The sequence below is a fragment of the Phyllostomus discolor genome, chromosome X, assembly GCF_004126475.2.
Source record: "Phyllostomus discolor isolate MPI-MPIP mPhyDis1 chromosome X, mPhyDis1.pri.v3, whole genome shotgun sequence".
In the NCBI taxonomy this organism is placed as follows: Eukaryota; Metazoa; Chordata; class Mammalia; order Chiroptera; family Phyllostomidae; genus Phyllostomus; species Phyllostomus discolor.
This window is the reverse complement of record NC_050198.1, coordinates 24,163,732-24,183,195: the sequence shown is the minus strand read 5'-3', so window position 1 is coordinate 24,183,195 and position 19,464 is coordinate 24,163,732. Positions and strand designations below refer to the sequence as shown.

Below are 19,464 nucleotides of genomic sequence, written 5' to 3'. Positions count from 1 at the left end.
GGGACCAGTTAGGAGGTCATGGTCATGGCTTAGGTGAGAGGTTGTGCTAGGCAAGTGCTGGAGACAGAAAGAATGAGTGACTACTAGAGATGCATTGAGAAAAGAAAACAGAATTTTGGGATGGGTCATTGGAGGGGTGGGGTGAATTCCTGGATAGCATTTTATGCATAACTGCATATGATGAACACATGGTTGGAGGGGACCAGAGAGAAGAAACAAAGGGAAGGAAGAGGAAGGGAGTGGCTGGAGAGGACCATGCATATGCAATAGTGAGGAAAGACTGTACCTGTTTAGGGGATAGTGAAAAGTCCAGTTTGACTGGGTGGAAGGAAGTTCCTGCAGAGGAGAGAAGGTAAGAGGAAAGACAGCATGGGGGTCCTGACCATCCACTACTGTGCCTACCTTCCACTCTCATTGTGGAGTCCTGGGCCCTGGGCAGGGCTGCTAGGAAGCAAAGCTTGCCTGCTGTGAAGCCTCATCCAGAACACTGCCTGGGGCATCACCCTCAACACCTCGCCTCAATTAAGGAGCAGAACATTTGCTTCTGTTCAATTGATTGTAACCTGTGCTTCCTGGCTCTCTCTAGAACAACCTCACTGGCATGTCCTCACAAACCCCCTCCACCTAGAACATCCCCACTCTCCTGCAGCCAGGTTTCCTGCCCAGAGCTCGCATGCAATAATAAGCCTTATTCTTCCCTAGTATTTTTTATTTATTACATTTTTTATTTTGTTAACATTTTATTGAAGTGAAGCAAACAGACAGAAGTGTGTAAATCCTAAATATACAGCTTGATGGATTTTTACAAGCTGAGCTGACCCATGCAGCCATCAGCCAGATCCAGATGCAGAGTATTCCCAGCCCCACAGATGCCCCTGGTACACCTCCTCCCAAGGGGTATATCTCTCCCTGTTGTTCCCCTTCCACCACCCTAGCCTTTATGCTGACTTCTGACACCTCACATTGGCTTTGCCCACTTTTAAAATTTGTAAATGGAATCTTCTTGTGCTTTCTTTTTCACTTACAAGATCACCAGTTTATTATAAAAAGATATAACTCAGGAACAGCCAGATGGAAGAGATGCTTAGGGCAAGGTGTGGGGAAGGATTTGGAGAACCCGTGCCTTCGTCAGGCCTGTCATTCTCCCCAAATCTCCATGTGTTCACCAACCTGGAAGATCCTCTTGTACATGCTTTTTGAAGGCCTTCCTTTGTATAATTTCATCCGTGGGATGTGCCCATGTTGCTGCATGTGCTTGCATTTTAAAAACTGTCTTTCCAGCAGCCTCCTACTAGAGACAAGTGATGAGGGCTGAGCCTCCAGAGCCCCTCTGGCCAGTGGAATCCTTCAAGAAAAACTTGGAGAAGCTCTAGTAGAAGGCAGATGGAGCCTTTGGGTCGGGGGAGGACAACATGGGTGTTTGAAGCAAATGATATACTAAGCATTGTTTTGGGTGCTACAAAAGATTAAAAAAATAGAAGATGTGGTTAGATGAGGAAGAAGGGAAATGAGACTGGATCAAGGGAGTTGGACCAGGTTATAAGAGGGTCTCAAACTGCAAGAGGAAAGAAAGTAGCTCATACCTGAAAGAGGGAGAGAGAGAAGATCTGGAGGGGCATGACTCTGCCTCCCAAAAGGATATCCTCTAGGCTACTCTGCTGTGCTCTCCTGGAAGATTGGAAGAGGGATCCTTGCCTTGGGGGAAGAGGCAATTCAGGTTTCATTGTTCCAGGGTTCGGGAAGAAGATTTTTCTGTGTGTGTGTGTGTGGGGGGGGCGTTGTGGGACAGAGCATGTGCTTCTGGGGAACCCATTTCTCTAACACAAATTCCTGGAGGACTTCATGCCAGATGGACACTGCTGGTTTCCACCTGCATGATGGTAGCAGTGAGAGGGTGGGCGAGGGTGGAGTAGGTCTTAGATATGGGCAGAGACATTTGAGAATTTCAGAATCCAAAGTCCAGAGAGGGTACATGACTTGCTCAAGGTCATACACCAAAGGAGCCAGCATTAGAAACCAGATCACTTGTCCCTTCCACAGTTCTTTCCATTACTGTGTACCACCCCCTCACTTTACAGAGCCTAGTTGCCACCAAAAGAGCTGAATTACCTCATTTTTAAAAGGTGTTATGAATTCAGTTCTATTATATGGACTGGGGCAAAGATGTTGTGAGCAGGCATGACATTATACTACTTCATGCCCCACTTCTTCCATTTCTCTTTGCTGGGTTTTGGGTGTTATTGGAAGCAGCCTTAAATCATTATTGGAACAAAGTAGGGAAAAATAATAATACATAATTACAAACAAGGAATAGACTGTGTGATCCTATAAATTGCCTTCCCTCCAATCCCCATTTTTGGTATTTTCAGAATAATTAAAAGATTAAGTTTCCATTGATGGAAGTGGTGGGTTAGCATAGAGCCCTAAACAGTCATATCACCTCCTGCAGAAATGGCCTGGAGCCACCTGCCACCTATGGCACTTTCTGAGTAACACCAAGGGCTGAGCTCCAGTCTCTGAGTATTTACTCTCTTCTGAGGAGAAACTCTGGCAACGGCTGTAAAATAAACCCCAGAGCAAGGAAGAAGCTGAAGAGAGGAAATACTCAGCTGCGCATTAATCATAGTCGTCAGACCTAGAGCAGAGGACAGAGGCTGGTTCGAGGAAAGACAGACCTAAATTATCTTGGAGATTGATCTTCCCTCCTCTGTACTCCCTGTGCCAGCAAGCAGGTCAGAAAGGTCCCAGTGCAGCCAGTGGCACTGAACGGGTGAGGGCATCCACCAACTGACCAGTGTGCTTTGTCAAAGAGATCGGGGCAGGGATGTCCACACTGGGTTGTGGGAATCATACCAGAGCTTCCACTCACCTGGAATGGGCTACATCTTGGAAAGCTGTCAAACAGAAGAGGCATCTCAGAGGGACCTGTGGGACAAATTCACCGCCATCATGTCCTCAGGTGACATCACTTGCATGCCAGGATGCAGCAAAGACCATTTCCTTCAGATTTGAGTAAAGCACCCAATTATGATGAGCCTGTGGAATTGGCAGAGTCATAAAGCTGACCACAGGTGTCTGGAAAGTGTGAGACTGTGTGGATAAAAGTTTAGGCTCTAGGAATGGAGCAATGAGTGTCCAGACAAGAAGGCAAGTTAATTATCCTCCTCATCTGTGAAATGGTGATAATAAGAGTACCTTTATTATAGGGTCATTTTCTATATGAAATGAGATCATTAATGCATACAAAATGTATAGAACTGTGCCTGGCAGAATAGTAAGCCCTTATTAATCCTAGCTCTTGTTCTTCTAAGAACGCAAAAAAAGCTAGCAACCCTTCTCTTCCCACATCTCATGATCTGTACAGATTCAGGGCTGTGTGGTGGGTTCGTCCCATATCATCTCTTCCCTGCTCTAGCTCTCCCCATGGTAAGAGCAGAGTAATCGTTATCAAAGCTTAAAGAAAAATGCTGTCCAGAAATATGAAAGGGCAGATGGTTTATAATCTCACCAAAGGCTGAGCCATATAATTTAGTATTGGTGGAGGTACAGAACTTTACAAACAGAGCTAAAGCTACTTGTTTTGGGGGAGGAAGTCCTTCCCTTGAACTTGGCCCCATACTTTTTCAAAGCTTATCATTCAGATGATAAATTCTTAGGTTCCCATGGTGAACACAACAAATCAGCTGAGACCTGCTGATCCCAGAAAGAAACAAACTCCTTTTGCAATATTTACTGCAGTTGGTATGTTGCCAGGATGACCCCAGAGGAACGAGATTGGAGAAGCTCTGATCCCAGAAATAGTTTAAGGTTTGGGGGAAATAGTGCATGCATGTGGGAAGCAAACAATATACTGGACTAGAAAGAGCTCAGGTTTGGAGTCAAAATCTCTGTAGCCCAACTCAGCTAGATTACATATGTATTTGGGGAAGACAATTGTAAGAGCTTAAATTTCCTCAGATAGAAGTTGTGAATCGTAGTACCTCACCAATAGGGCGATTTGGGAGCTTATGTGAGGTAGCTTGGAAATGGACCTCATAAAGTAACTGCAAAGAGTGAAGACCTTCAATAAACAGTAGCTATTTTTGTCACTGGGAATTATTCATTGTTTAAAATGAATTGCTCTGCTACCAAAAGCTTTGTAGTGACACAGTTACTGATAGAAGCCAAATGACATGAAATTGAGAGAACTCCAACTGCCCAAGATCAGCTGTGACCAGAACCCACTTTTCTGGTTTTTAAGGGTCTTGAGAAGAAAGACAATCTTTATCTTTTGCTACCAAGTAAAAAACAAATGGTTGGCAATAGGCAAAGTACTCTAAGGAGGTTCTGGTTTTGGTTCTCTGTCTTGCTCTTGGCTGGGATGTCCCTCTCTCATCTCCTGTGAATAATATTTTGTGGCACTTAGCAAGAATAGGATTTCCAAGGCCCCTGCTCAACCCAGGAACCTTGGCTTCTCTGACAAAGCCCTGTATACATGCATCCCAAGGTCCCGTGGGTCACCCTTGGACTTCCCCGGGTAATAATGCCACCTCTGGCTTCATGCTTCATGTTCCTAATTTATCCTGTCTCAATCCTCACCAGAACTACAGAGCCACTCCTCACAAGTCCAGGCACTCCCCCTTTACTTTGTCACACACCAATGATTGTCTTGTTCTCTTGAACTTGTTTTTTTCTCTGGCCATGGTACAGAATATTGATTCAGTTAGCAAAAATGTATTAAGTATCCAGTCATTCATTTACTGCGTTTTCAAGAGATTTTATTTATTTATTTACTTACTTATTTATTTTTAGAGACAGGGCAAGAGAGGGAGAGAAACTTATATGTGTGAGAGAAACATCCATTGGTCCCCAACTGGGGACTGAACCTGCAACCAAGGCATGTACCCTGATGGGGAATCAAACCAGCGACCTTTTGGTCTGCAGGGCGATACCCAACCCACTGAGCTACACCAGTCAGGGCCATTCATTGCTTGTCAAGTATTTTTTTAACATCTACAATGTGTCAAGCGCCATGCTAGGTACCTTGATATATAGCTGTGAACATTATGTTTATACAAGTTCATTGCTGGACATTGATATAAATTTAGTTCACAGTGATGAAGCACCCTGTTCTTACAGAGGTTAGAGCCCTGTTGTGGAGATGACATCACAGAAAGGGACACTTAGAGCCTACTAAGGAGTGGACAGCAGGCCTGTGTACTGGCCCTCAGAAGGTGAGATAGTGGCAAGCCACTATGTGGCAGGGATGGTAAACCTTGTTAAGCAGTTTGCATTTTGTTCCAAGTACTGTGGGAACTAGTAGAGTTCATGAACATATGACATTTTCAAAAACCCCCACTAGCCGCCCTGTGGAGGATTTTGGAGGGAGATGAGTGAGGCAGCACAGATACCAGCTGGAATTATAATCCTGTATGGTAATCAAATCAAGAGAAGATGGTGGTCCAGCCTCAGGGGGCATGTGGGAGCATGGGAAAGAGTAGGTTTATTGCATTTGGAAGTAGAATCAGTTAGCCTTGCCAGTGGACTGGGGGAAGGTGAGGTACCAGATGGAGACAGGTCAAGAATGAGCCCCCACCTCGCCCCCATTCTGCTTCAAGCATTTGAGTGGCTGAGACATTTTCTCTGATAGGGAAGGGAGTTGTGTGACAAAGGGTAGGTTCCAAGGAAAGAGTTCGGCTCTTTTTAAGGGACAGTTTGTCCTGCTTCCCACTGTTTCTTCAGCACCCACTGCAGGGACTGGCATTTAGTAAATACCTCAAATATTTATAGACTAATTCGTTTTTTTAAGAATTCAATTTTAGGAATGCTCTGAAACAGTGAGGTAGCGTGGCTAAGAGCGTGGACTCTGAGCTAGGATAGCCTGGGTTTGAATCCTAGCTCCACCATTTTCTGAGTGACCTTGGAATGTCCTGAACCTCTCTGTCTCAGTTTCCTCACCTGTAAAATGTGGTTAATAATTCTATGTACTTTATAGGTGTATTATAAGGATTGATAGTTAATTTATATAAAGTGCTTAGAATGGAACTGCCAGCACTATGCAAATTTTAGCTATTGTTATCGTTAAGCTGGACATAGATTGCCCAGATGAGATATCAGGTCTGCAGTTTGATAGGGGGGCCCAGAACTGGAAAAAAAATTGAGTCATCAGCAAGTAGGTGGTATTTAAAGCCATGGGCCTGAATAAAATTGGGGGGAAGGAAGGATCCAGGCACAAGGCAACTAGTAGACCATAGAGAAGAGCCCAGAAAAAGGCTCAGAGGTAGGATGAAAACCATGTGTGCGTGGCATCTGGAAGCCAAGAGCAGCCTAACTGGGGGAGTGGTCAGGAGTGTTGGATGCTTCCTAGGCCAAAAGAAGGACTGAAACCCCCCTTCCCCCATACACTCCTGGCAATAAGAAGTAACTGGTGATCTTGAGCACTTTGTGCAGAATGGCCAGCAAGGATGGAGGTGTGGGTTGAAGAGTATGATAAATGATTTATCTATACAAACAAGGCCTATCTGTACTGCTGATAGAAAATAGTCTTTAAGATGTTTCATAGGTGAGGTATAGAACAACTTGTGCAGTGTTTCCATTTCTGAAAATAATTCTGAGGACATGCATATGTACAAAAAAAGCGATGGGGATGCTCCCCAGCCGTGCTAAGGATGTTTAATGCACATACAAATAAACATGTGTCTACATTCCCCCCTACTTTGTTTTTACTCAAACTGTAACAACTAAATTGTAACATACTGTACATACCTGTTCATTCTTCACTTTATGTCCTTCCCTTAACAATAGAGCTTAGGGGCCATTCCATATTAGTACACAGAGCAGATCTTTATTTTTTTAAATAGCTACAGACTATTCCTTTGTGTGCATATAGCATCAGTGTCATTACTGGATATTTAGGTTGCTTCTAATCTTACACTGTTACAAAGCTGCATTTATCCCAATATCTTAGAATAACTTCAAAACTAGCTGATCTTTACAGTGCACACCAGGTTAGGAAATGGAGATGCAACATGGATGTAGACCTCTTTTGAGAAGTATAGCTGTGCAAGGGAGCAGATAAATAGAGAGCCAGGGAAGGAGATGTTGGGTCAAGGAAGGACATTTTAAAGATGAGATATGCTTCAAGGGAATGAATGCACAGAGTAATTTAATAAAGAGTGCGTAGGGTTGGGGGAGGGGACATCCAGGAAGAGCCTCAGTGTCTCATTGTAGCAAGTGCAGAAGTGAGACTTAAAATGATTTGAGGCCCTGTGCTGGCTACTGTGGGAACGCCAGGATGGATGGATGAACACAGGCCTTCAGGAAGGTTCCGCTCCAGCGGGGAAGCTATGTTTCACAGATCAGTGGCAATATTGTTAGAAAGTGGTTGATTCTGTTAGTGAGGTACAAAGATCTACAAACTCCCGCCTGGGGTACCTGCTGGTGGAGTTTGCTCACATTTCTAGTGGTTCCCTGGGTTCCTGATTTGACATTAGCTGGGGTTGAGGAGAACGACATTTTCCCTGAAATTTGTAGATTTTCCCAAAGGATTAAATGACACGCATGCCCTGGAAGACTTAAAAAAAAAAAAAAGGAAATAAATAAAAATCCTGAGAAGAATTTATATTCCTGATGGCTTTGCCGATGGTCTTCTAAATTGTATATTTAATCAAAGGCACTCGAATGTCTTTTTTTTTAACCATTGAAGAGCCATTTAAATGTCAACATAAGTGATTCCCTCCCAAATACTGCTGTTTATACATTACTTCCCCTAATAGACCTTAATGATTCATAAGGAGGCATCTTGTGCCTCTGAATTGTAAGCCTATTGAAATATAAATTAAGATGATAAATAATTTGACCTTACCTGAGAGTATTAAGTATTTACATGTGTCAAATACGAAATTACCCTTAATATCAGGGTCCCTAAAAAGACAGCCTTTCCCTCCTGGCTGAATTCCATAAATAAAACGGTTTAGAAATTTCCTTTAGAGTGTGGAGGAAAGAGAGGGACATACACAAAAGAACAGATCCCATGAACTGGCCATCCCTACCCTCTTGACTTCCCATTAGGGTGGGGGGGAGCGCTGACCCCCCTCCAGGGAAGTGACAGGCGCTGCGGGCAGCCCCCTCTCACCCCTCGAGTTCTCTCCCCCCTCGTCCCGCAAGGCGGCTGGAGTTTCTAAACATGGAGTTTCCACGGGAACTTTGCCAGGCCGAGCTCGCAGCCCTCCCGAGTCCCTGCAGCGGGATTCGCCAAGTCGGCGGCGCCGCTCGGCCTCCTGTTTCCCCACCCCCCGGGGAGCCGCCGATCTGGCCGACTCCTGCAGCTCCGAAAAGCCGCTCTGCCGGGCTCATCATCCGGAGGGCGAGAAACCTCGTGTGTTAGGCGCTCCTGCCCGACCCTGCCCAGGCTCCGGCGGGTGGCAACTGAGTACCCTTGGCGGGGCCGAACCATGCCTGCTCTCCAGGCCTGTTTTGTTTGCTGCCACTGGTACTCGGGGCCCAGGACCTGGTGAACTCTCCACTCTCCCGGTAGCTGAGACAACGGGGTCACCAAGGCAGTGGAGGGACGCAGGCGGCAGCGGGCCCAGGCTGGGCGTGTTGAGTGCTGGCGCTGGGTTTTTGTTTTGTTTTGAAGCCTGTGTGGGGGAGGGGCAGCACCTTGTCAATGAGAAATTTCCTGTTCGCAAGACTCCGCTTGCAGAGTTTCTGTCCTGCCCTTGAACTGACAAGTGGATCTCGGCAGTGCGGGTCCCCGAGAACCCATCGGGGCGCGTCGAGCGCGCGCGCGGATGGGGGCGGGGGCATCCGTGCAGTGGCTCCCAGGCCCCGGGAACCCAGCGGAGCAGGGCCCACGCTTGCCCTCCCGGTTCCCGGGCGCACCAGTGAACGCTGAGCCGAGTGGTGACTAATCTGCGGCTTTGGGCCTCTTGGCGCGGAGCCCGGGCTCGCCTCCCTCCCCTCGTCGTTCTCCTCCCCACCGTTCTCTTGGCCTCTCAGCACCAAGCTCAGTCTAGAGAATCGCGCGGGCCAGTGCCGCCACAGCGTTCCCAAGAGTGTGGGAAGCGGGTCGAGGCAGGCGGCTCCGAGCCGTCTCTCCAGTAGGCTTTCTTCGACCCAGGCCCGAGTGCTCGTGTGTGTGTGTGTGTGTGTGTGTGTGTGTGTGTTTCCTTCCCCGTAAGCACTTTGATCCGCGCTTCCTCTGCGCCGCGGAGGAGCCAGAGCGAACCAAAGCTTTTAACCCCCTGCGTGCTGCACCATAGTGGGCTCTGTGGGGAGGGCACCGCAGGGAGACTGGTAGACATGGGGGCGATCAGTTTAGTTTGGAAAGGTGGGGTCTAGAGGAGCCCGACCGGATCCAAGAAGCTTGCCGAAGCGTGGCCGGGGGAGAGCAGGCCGCGAGGCCCAGAGAGGCTCGTTAATGTTCAAGCCCTCCCCGGGGCCGCGCAGTAACCCGACCTGCCAGGCGAGTCGAGGTGCGGGTTTGAAAGGCACAGCAGACAGAGGCTTCTGGAGGGGATCCAGAAGGCCCCGGGAGAACCTAACCCTTCACGCACCTTGTCGGCTGGTGCTGGACGGCTTCCAACGTGGGGAGGGGGCCTGGTCCTCGCTCTGCAGCCTCGCCTCTGGCTGCCACTCCCTTCCTTGGCTACGTCTCACTGGAGAGTTAATGATTGATTTACTGGCTCCGTGCGGCCGGCGCCCTCCAAGCTATTTGTCCAAGCTGAGGAGTGGCGAGCGGCGCAAAGGCTAGGAGAGAGGGGGTCGCCTGGGAAGGGAAGACGCGCTGCCCACAGGAACGGGCGGCCACTTGATTAGCCCCCACAGAGGGGGGCGAACTCGCCCGAGGCCCGGGCCAGGCGAAGGGGACATTGGGAAGCGCCACGCGTAAATGGGCTGGCAGCTGGTGATTAGGCCGCCCGGTTTTATGAGTCATAATGGGCCGCCCGCCTGGCCCTCAACCTGCTCGCTGTGGACTCTGCGCGCCAGGGTCCAGGCGATTGACCATTCTGCGCTGCGCAGAGGGGCATGCTCTGGGGGGCCCGGACCGCCGAAGGCGTTGCGCAGGATTTCCTCTTATTTCTTGCAGAAGGCAACACAAACACCCTAAATCAAACCACTCCGACAACCGAGGGCTCCACACAGACACATCAATAAGGATTTCGCCTCCCGCGTTAGAACGCACTGAAACACTTGTCCTATTTTTATGCAAATGACACCACACAAATAGATCTCGAAGGCCCGGGAGTGGGGATAGAGAAGGAGGGGCGCTGCTGCCCCAGCCTAGGGGCTGCGAGAGGGGAGGGAGTCCCAAGCCCGCACCCTGGGGTCCGCGCCGGCTCGGGCGCAGCGGGGATGGTACTGGACTGGAGGCCCGCCCCGCTCGCGGTGGCTCCCTGCCAACGCCGCCAAGTCGGCCGCGTCCCCAGGCTGCCTGCAGAGGCGGATTAGGGAAGGAGCGAAGCAAGCCTGTGACTAATCGCGGGGCCTCGGACCGGAGCACCAAGGCCATGTGCGACTGACAGGATCGACACTAGCAGAGGACACGGCGACGCCTCGTTTAATTGCAGGCTTAAAAAATTGCCGCCTGAGCAGCTCCGGTGTGGAGAACCACTGGCGTGCGCGCTGGGCTGGGGAAAGCACCAGCGGGAGGGGGGCGGGCCTGCGCTCCCGATCCGGGGAGGGAGGTTTGGCGTTTCTTGGATCTGGGGACCTAGCCCCGTCTGTCCTCGACTCTGCAGGAGTGTGGCTGAGCCAGCCAGTACAGTACGGTCCAGCTCCCAGGCCTAAGGTTCTGACCCTTTCCCCGTGGAGCCTAAGGTCTCCCTTTCTCTCCCTAGATCCTATAAAGGAGGCTGTACAGTGGGGGTGAGAGATTCCAACAAACTATAAAAACCACACACACACGAACCACTTTCTTCTCTTCCCTTCCTTTTCTACCAGCTGATACAAAGGCCCCCATGACCAAGGGGAGGGAGAGACAATTCAGGGTTGCCAGGAACCAGGTCATCATCGATCGAGTGCCCCAAACTCGGGGGTCACAGACACACGAACCCAAGGCTTTTCACCCCTGGTCATAGTCCCTCTGGCCCAGACCCCCTTTCTGGAGTGTTGAGGCCCCTGGGGGAGAAGGGGGAATCGTCGGCAGGCCTGCTGGGTGTGTGTGTGTGTGTGTGTGTGTGTGTGTGAGAGAGAGAGAGAGAGAGAGAGAGGAGGGGGGAGGAGGGAAGGCGGGGTGGCGGGGAACCCAGCGAGAGAAGTTTCCACCACGCTCTGGTCAGCTGCTGCGAAAATCCCCGGGCCCCTCCCCGCCCGCACCGCCTTGCGTTGCCACCACAAGTTTGGTTTCACGAGAGCTTGGGACAAAAGCAAACGTTTTCTATAGACCCCGAAAACAAAGGGGAAAGAGACGCGCGGGGCCGCTTAGGAGCGGCTGCAAGCGTAATGGTGCCGGGCGGACAGCAAAGCATTAGAACTGCAAAAGCCGCGCGGGCGGGAGGAAGTGCGAGGCGGGAGGCGGGAGGCGGGAGCGCGGGGAGGGCGGGCGGGGGAGGGGCGCTGCGCCATGTTTCCGTGTCACCCGCCGAGTCGCCGGCGCTGGGCTCGGCCGCCGGCTCCCGCCTGCCTGCGTAACAGCAGAAAGCGTGCGATTAGCAGCCAGACAGGCGGGGACTCCGGGCCCGTGGGGCCGCCGCACACGCCGCCCGCGGCCCGGGCCCGTGCCCCCCCGCCCGCCGGGTAATCATCCTCCTCGCTGCAGCGCTGTATGCACTCTCATTAGAGCAGGGAGGCTTTTCTCTGCGCACTCGCTCGGCTCCCGCTGGCAAAACAACGCCTTCCCCGGCCGGGCCCTGGGCCAGGACTGCTAGGGAGGGCGAGACGGGGAAGGGGGTGGTGAGGCAGAGCGAGCAGCGCGGGTCACGTCGGCTGTCCGATGTCCCGGTGCACAGAGATGAGGCGGATCCATTGTCCCTCGCCACGTTGTGTCCGGCCCCGGTACCAGACCGTTCCTTGGGGGTGGGGGGGGGGAGTTGTCGGTATCATGACTTACTCTCATCCCCCTCCCGATGCTAGCTAGAGTGGATGCCGAGGGGAGATGAGTTTGTCTGGTTTGAAGAGCGGGGGCGAATACCGGAAGGCTCCCAAAACACGTTTTGCCCATCTGCCTTGTAGAGGACCACTTAAGGCCAGAAGCCCCATCTCAAAGGAGGCGGCTCTTTGACCCTCAGAAGATCCTAGTCCCCAGGATTTGGGCTTGATAGCACCGAAAGCGTGGGAGATGGGGGCGGCCAAGGCACGGCTACGCCTGGCCCTGAGCTTCGGAGCTCCATTTTCTCCTCCGCGATGTCTGCACACAACAGTAGGCAGCCTTTCCCCGGCACCACGCGCCCAGCTGCAGGGCCTGGGAGCAGGTGTTCCTACCCGGCCGGAGTGGCGGCTCAGCGCCCCTCCCGTCCCAGCTGCGGGGCTGGGGGTGGAAGGGAGGCGTTTATGGCGGTGTAGAGGGAAATCTCACTGCAGCGAGAGAAGGGTCCTGCGGGCACAAATGGGGATACCCCAGGGCAAGGAAGGCCGCTGAGGCCAAGAGAGATCGAGGATGACGCGCAGCCAGCCCTCGTCTGGAACAGCCCTGGGGGCAGCGGAGGCCGCTCTGGGCGGCGCAGGGGCTTCCGGTCCCGGGGACTGAGGCGGCCAGGCGGCTGGGAAGTTCCCGGGGCGGCCGCGTGGAGCACCCTCCCCTGGCTGCCACTGCCGTGCAGCTTTCGGAGCGGTGCTCTAGGAGCCTCTCGGCATCTGGCAGCGCCTCTTTGGGCTGGCGGTTGCGGGGTGGTCACTACCCAGCTCCGGGCGGGGAGGGGGGGTGCCGGAGACCCCGCGGGAGCTGCGGCGCGCCTCCCTGCCCCCTCCCCTCGCCGCCGCCTCTGATATGGCGGGCACGTGAAGCTCAGCTCGGCGCCTCGGCGCCAGCTAGGGAGCGGCCTGCCCCGCCGGCTCAGCTTACCCACGGGCCCAGGAACGCGGAACCGAGCCCGACCGGGCCCCGCAGAGCCCGCGTCCCCGCCCTGCTCTCATCTCGCTGCAGCCCCGCACCCCTCCCTGCCCGGCCTTGGGGCCGTGCCAGACGGCTCGCCGGAGGGGAACTCAGGCTGACTAATGGGTCGCTTGTGGGCCTTACGTGAGGCCCGGCTGTCAGCGGATGCCCGCTCGGTCGGCGCCTACGCCGCGGTGAAGCTCTTCGGGGAAGGGCGAGAGGAGGGGTTTCCCCACTCCGTGGTTTCGGCTCCCCGGGGACAATCCGGCCAGCCTCGGCTGGCCCCAGGCTTTAGGTCGTGCAGCCCGGCCCTGAGAGGGCAGATTTTTTGTGCGCCCGGTGCAAAGGTGCGAGCCCAGGATGGGGGATGAGGAGGTGGACGCAGAGACTTGTCAATTGGGCCTGGGCCGCCCGCCTAGATGTTTGTGATCTGAGACCAGCCGCTGGGCTGGGGGGAAATTTATGGGCCGCCCTGCGGGCCTCGAATTCAATACCGAAACTGCCCTCAGTACAAGGTCTTCCGGAAACCCCTTAGTGAGATTTATTTTGTGGACAAAAGGATTTTTATAAAACTCCCCGAGAGTTCAGTCGGCTGAGAGTTCCTGGGTTCTGGGGTGGGTGATACCTTTTCCTTCCTTTCCAGGGGCCTGTAAAAATCAGCAGAGTTTCTTATTATTTCGCATTAACAACCACCTCGTGTTGACATAGTTATATGACCCTCCCAAATATAACTATAGTTTCAACACACTAGTGCGATGGTGAAACACACCAGTCAGTAACTAAGAAGGAAAACGGGGGTTTGAGCTTGGTGTTGGTCCTCATCATGCATTCTGGTTTCATTCAGCTTAATTACACTAGTAATCTTGCCCCCCACGAAAAACCCTGAAACCCTGAAGTTGAGGTGTGACTTTTCCTGGGGAGCCCCGGCAATGGGGAGGGGTTGCTTGCCCAGAGGAGGTGGGTTTTAAATGTCACTTCCAAATGAAAATGCTTCCCTTCAGCTTTTCTCCTTTCCCTCGCTCACTCCCTTCCTTCCTCCCTCCCTCCCTTCCTTCCTTCCTTCTTCCTTCTTCCCTTCCTCCCTCCCTTCCTCCTCCTCCTCCTCCTCCTCCTTCTGATGCAGTTTTCTCGAAAGGAGCATTTTGGTGAGATAAGAAGTGACCGATCAAAATCGCTGAGGGGAGGTTGTAAGCAGCCGCTTTGCCCCAGCTTAACGTTATCTTATCTTTCACACTTGCACAGCGGAAAAAAATTGGCTTATCTTCATCCCCACCCCCTTCTCGCCTTAATTGCTAAAAAACACTGGTGTGCTAAACCCGGAGGAAGGAGATCTCTGGATCCTCAGTGGAAATGGAATATTCAAAAATGTGGGTGCCTGGGGAAAGCAAGGTTGGCAGGATATATTCTTTACCCCAGGCCTTCCTAGTACAATGTAGAGGGGCCAGTACGGGTTGAAAGGTTCAATGGCCAGATTTTAGGGTGAAAAATTCTGGTGATGGCCTGGGGTAATGTGGCTTCCCTGGGGCTCACTTTCTTCGGCGTTTCCAAACCTCTCTTCCCCTTCATCTTGCAAAAGCTGGTGTGGGTCTCCGATTGAGGCCTCTCACTCTGCTCCCTGCCCCAACCACACATCCCCCTTTTGGGAGGGGGGATGCAAGGCTGGGACGCATGGCCTGCTGGAAATCATTAAAATATATGCGAGTGTCTGCAAACACACTTTTAAATCATGGCATTTTCCCCTCCACACTGGTATATTTAAACTCCAGAGCGAGCTGGATCTCCTCCCTCTTAGTCGTTTGTCTGTGTCACCGACAGGCCGCTAATGGCCGGGCTTCCAGGCGCTGTGCATTATGCATTAGCCTCCTCCCTCTGCCTCACACAGAAGGTTCTGTCAGGCCTCGAAACACAAACCACCCTGCGCCCCCACCCCACCCCCCACACTTGTGGCTGGGTGGGGTGGGGGGCTGCGCGGCTGCTAACACGCTGGAGACGAAGGGATGGCGGGGTGGCAATCGAGGGTGAAGGCAGAACTGAGTGGGCCGGGTAGGGGAATGGGAGCAGGTAAAAGTGTGGCGGATTAGGACACTCGAACTCTCCAGCTCTGCACCAACCCCCAGCTTTGCTCCTGGCTGCGACCTTCCTGAGGCAACCAACCTCAGCAACTCACCTCTGCGCCTGACTTGGTGGGAGCCTCAGAAGTATTTTGAGACAGATCAGCACTGGGTTTCCAGGTGCTGGGGCCATACTCCCTGCCCCTAGAAAAAGGGGCTTTCCAGATTCCTCCAGCCCCCGGGGAGGGAGTCTCCGCAGGGGTCCCGCAGAAGTGAAGGAAGACGGCCTGATCCAAAATGGCTGGAAGTCAGACATGCTAGGTCCGCGGGCAAGTATTTGGTGGTTCTCCATTCTCTCTCCCTGTGGTCCCCGCTCACTATCCCCAGCGGGGTAAAATGTGAGCCGGAGGTGCCTTGCTGAATAAGCAGCTAGAGCGGGATGTGGTGGCCGGGTTTATCTGCAGGAGCATCCAGCCCAAGGCAACGGCGGCTTCGATACATCGGCTCTGAGGGGTCTTAAGCTAGGACCAGGTGGAGTGCAAGACTGGACCTCCCGCAAGCTGCATGTATTTATGCTTATTTGGCTGACACCCACCTACCCAGCTGGGCTTCTGAGTGTAAATGGCAGTTCACCCACTGTTCCTGGGTTTGGGGATCTCAGAGCCTGACACTAATCTAGCTCAGACCAGAAATTCCAAAAGGCAGTTGCTACTATGTTGGGCCTGCCTTTTGGAACCTTCTACCTGAATGGCTCAATAACCCTTAAAAAGCTATCCAGAAAGAGCACCTGTCTTCAACTTGGCCACTCCTAAGTTTAGCAGTCTCCAGTCATGGAAGGCAGCTACCTTTGGTTTCCCGATAACTGAAATTCCTGGGACAGGGATGCCCTGTGCTTGGGAGGGTAGGACAGTGGCTCTTTTACGGGCCACTGGGTAAGCCCTGAGTTCTTTTACAAAGTGACCAGGTAAGAGTGTTAGTGTGGGTGTTTGTGTGTTTTCTAAAATAGTTAACATTAATAGGCTGGCTCACACTATATAAAATAAAAAATATATGCTCTGAAATCACCCAACTCCCATCTATTCCAATAACCAGTCTCATAGACTTAAGAACAGCCTCTGAAGAGAGCCATGCAGGGCCTACAGAGTTTTATCATATAGATCCTACACATATGTCACAAACAACCCATACACACAATGTTGGGATCCGAGGGTTCTCCCAAATACCAGGTAAGAATCTCACCAGGGGATGCATGGCCTCTTTCCTAGGTCTGGGCTGTGGTTGAAGGTGTGGAAGAGGCCCTGGCAGACCCTGCACAGTCAGCCTGGCCTGAAAAGGGTGGACAGGCTCCAGGCCTGCTCCTTGAAGTGCCAACCTGCTGGCCCAGTTGCAAAGCCTAGATAGAATCTGTAGCAGGAGAGTGACTGGGAGCCTGAGGTCCAGGTATATATTACAACCTGGGGACCCTTCCAAGGGGACAAGAGACCGATAGGGGAGGTGTGGTCCTCCACAGCTCAACTAGAAGCACCTCTCCTGTTTCTCCACTGCTTGTGCAGCCTCCTCTCCCTTGCACTCAACTCACTGCTCTCCTCCTCTTCTGCTTTCATTAAAATCCTCCCCTTACCGAGTGCCTGGTATAGCGGCCTGACCCGCAGGTCAGCTCCTGAGGGGCTGGTGGGAGGGCCTGGCTGCCCTCACATGCTGCAGGCTCTGTGGTGTCCCTAGCTCTAGGAGCCCCTTCTTGAGTGGGAACCCAAGATGGAACTGCCCTTCTTGAGCTTTTGCTTCTCCTCCGTGGAACAATTCCAATAAACTAGGCCAATAGGTATAAACTCCCTACCCACCCCCCTCTGCCTTGGAGTACCTTGGGGACATTTTCACACTTTAATTCTGTGAGTCATGAACGCCCCCCCCCAACACACATACACATATACACACATTCATGCCTCTTAGGACTGCCTTAATAAGGTATTTTTAAAATCCCACAGAGTTGGAAAATGTGCCCTTTAGAGATGGAAGAGAAACCCTTTAATCCCACCACCAAACGAGGATACCTTGCAGGCTAGACTCCTTAAAAAGGGAGGGGGTTTGAAATGTGGCAAATACGTCAAAGTCGAATTTACTGGCCTGTTTGTCTCCAGCATCAAATTTCTCTCACAGTCGACTCTCTTTGAGGCCCCTTCATATTTACAGCAAAAGCCCCCCCCCCCCATTCATTTTAAACATAGGACTTTTAAAGTTAGACAAACAGGCCCCTTTGTCAGCAGCCCCTGGAACCCACAGGACTCCAAGAGGCAGCAGGCTCCATGCTCTTGCTTGGTTCCAGGATTTTCCAAAGTTCTGAATGATTACTTACAATTCTTAACTCTGGGAAAAGCCTGTGCCTGGGGATAAAGTTGGGGAGGCATGGGAAGGGAAGAGGAGGGGGTTGGACACGTGGCCAGTGTCTCTGAGGCCTGAGCTGGAAGAGCCTAGCCTGGCAGGCCTCCCCACTCACCCAGGCCAGCTCTCCGGAGTGGCCCACAGTGTTACAGAAGCCTCCTTGCCTGGAACCGCGTTCAGAGAGTTTCCCCACAAGTACCCAACTTCAGTCTTCTCAGTTATTTTAGATTTGTTTTGAATAAAAGGAGTAGCTTCAAAAAGAAATGTTGCTACAACACGCAACCAGAGGCCTTTCTCCAGCTGCGTCTGTAACTTGCATGCGTTCAGTCTAATAACTTTTAATGTCTGGCCCTAAAATGTCTTTATAAAAAATAGTTTTACAGCATAATAGTCCAGGTGTCTTTCTGCTTGTTACCGGAGATTAAAAAAATGTGTGGGTTAGCTTTCAGAGACATCCACCTCCAGAAAGACGGGAAGAAAAAGGCGTGCATTCCATCATGCAGGCGCAGGTCCTGGAAGCAGTGGCGGCCCAGCAGGGCTGGGCACTGCTCGCTGGGGCACTTGACTGCCTGTCTTTTGCATCAGTTGTTATAAGCAGCTCTGGAGCATGAAGATTTAATTCTGCCCGAAGTTTCGGGTTTCAAACGGTAGAGATGTTTCACTTCTGCTTTGGAAAGGGCTGTTTTTATAACTGCTGAGAACTAAAACAGAATAAATAAAATCGCACCTAACACCAGTCCCGCAGTTAGTATTAAGTCTAATTTTTAAAAGGGATCTTCTAGCTAGAGCTGGTTTTGGCCTTGACCTTGACTTAGTAATCAACTTGAGATGCTTTTGATTATTTTTGGCATGGAGACACTCCAGGAAAATTTAAAACTTTCCGTGTGGATTTACAAGTCACCTCCATTTCGGATTGATGTTCTCATCGAGCCTGCACCATCTTGTCCTTAAGCAGAAAAGAGACTCCCCACCTCCAGCATAAAAAAGACCCTAGCAGCAACGGAGTGGGGTCACCTTTTGCCGCAGCGTCCGGCCCCGCGATCTGGGTGCGGTTAGGCCGGAACACCCCTCCCCCACTCCCACCCCTTCCCGCTAGCTGCACGAACTGGGGCTTCTCGGCTATCCCCAGAGGCTCTGCACTCCGGGGAGGCCGGAACCTCGCCTCTCCGCTTCCCCCGCCCGCCTGCCTGCCCCCGCCCTTCCCCCGCGCCCAGCGCCGCGCCGGGTGCGCTGGAGAAGCTCAATACGTGTCAATTGAATTAACTGCTGCGGGCGCGGGCTGTACGATCAGCACGACGTTACCGAGTGGAAATTTATGGGGCGAATGGTGTAAGCCAAAAGTTGCTCCCTGCCAAGGAAAATAAAACGCGGGAGATAATCTCTGGAGGTGGGGGTGAGGGGCCGGGACAGACCCTCCAGCCATCTGAGGTGCACACTATGAAATGCCCGCCAACTGGGGGGCATTTCTGGTGGATTTCTCCTCTCCTACCGTCCCCGCACCACCCATCCCCGCCTCCTTGTGTCCCTAGGGCTGCCTCCTCCAACCCCCGCCTCTCCAAACAATTCCCATACAATTGAAACGTCCGGGGAACTCGGGCGGGGAGTTCGGGCGGAACGGCCACCAGTGCCCCGGGCCGTGTTCTCAGGTAGCTGTTGACAGCGAAATAGGAAAGGGCTCCTCCGGGAATAAGGGGCGCCCCAGGCAGGAAGTGGGTGCCAACGGGCATTCTCTAAGCTCTGCATGGTCTAGGAGGGGACAGGCAACCGGGAGAGCGCAGCGCTGGTGGTGAGAGGAGGCAGCAGTGGCTGCCGCTGGGGTTTGACAGCTTTGGCTGAGCGGAGTGCGAAGCGCTTTATGGTAATTGCGGTCCTCCACTGGCCTTCTGGGTAGCGAGGGGAGTCTCGGCGCGCGGCTGGGAGAGCCGCCCCCGCCGCCCCCCATCCCCTGGGCTCCGGATCTGTGGGCCGCCCTCGCGGCCGCCGCCTTAGTCGGTCTGGGGCTCGCCCAGGACGCACGCCCAG

General features: G+C 52.5%; 1 protein-coding gene across 2 annotated transcripts in view; it reads left to right on the top strand.

The window, feature by feature from the left end:
• The window catches only part of BCOR (BCL6 corepressor), a 111,957-nt gene that overhangs the window by 47,956 nt on the left and 44,537 nt on the right, over nucleotides 1–19,464 (top strand). The window lies entirely within an intron of this gene.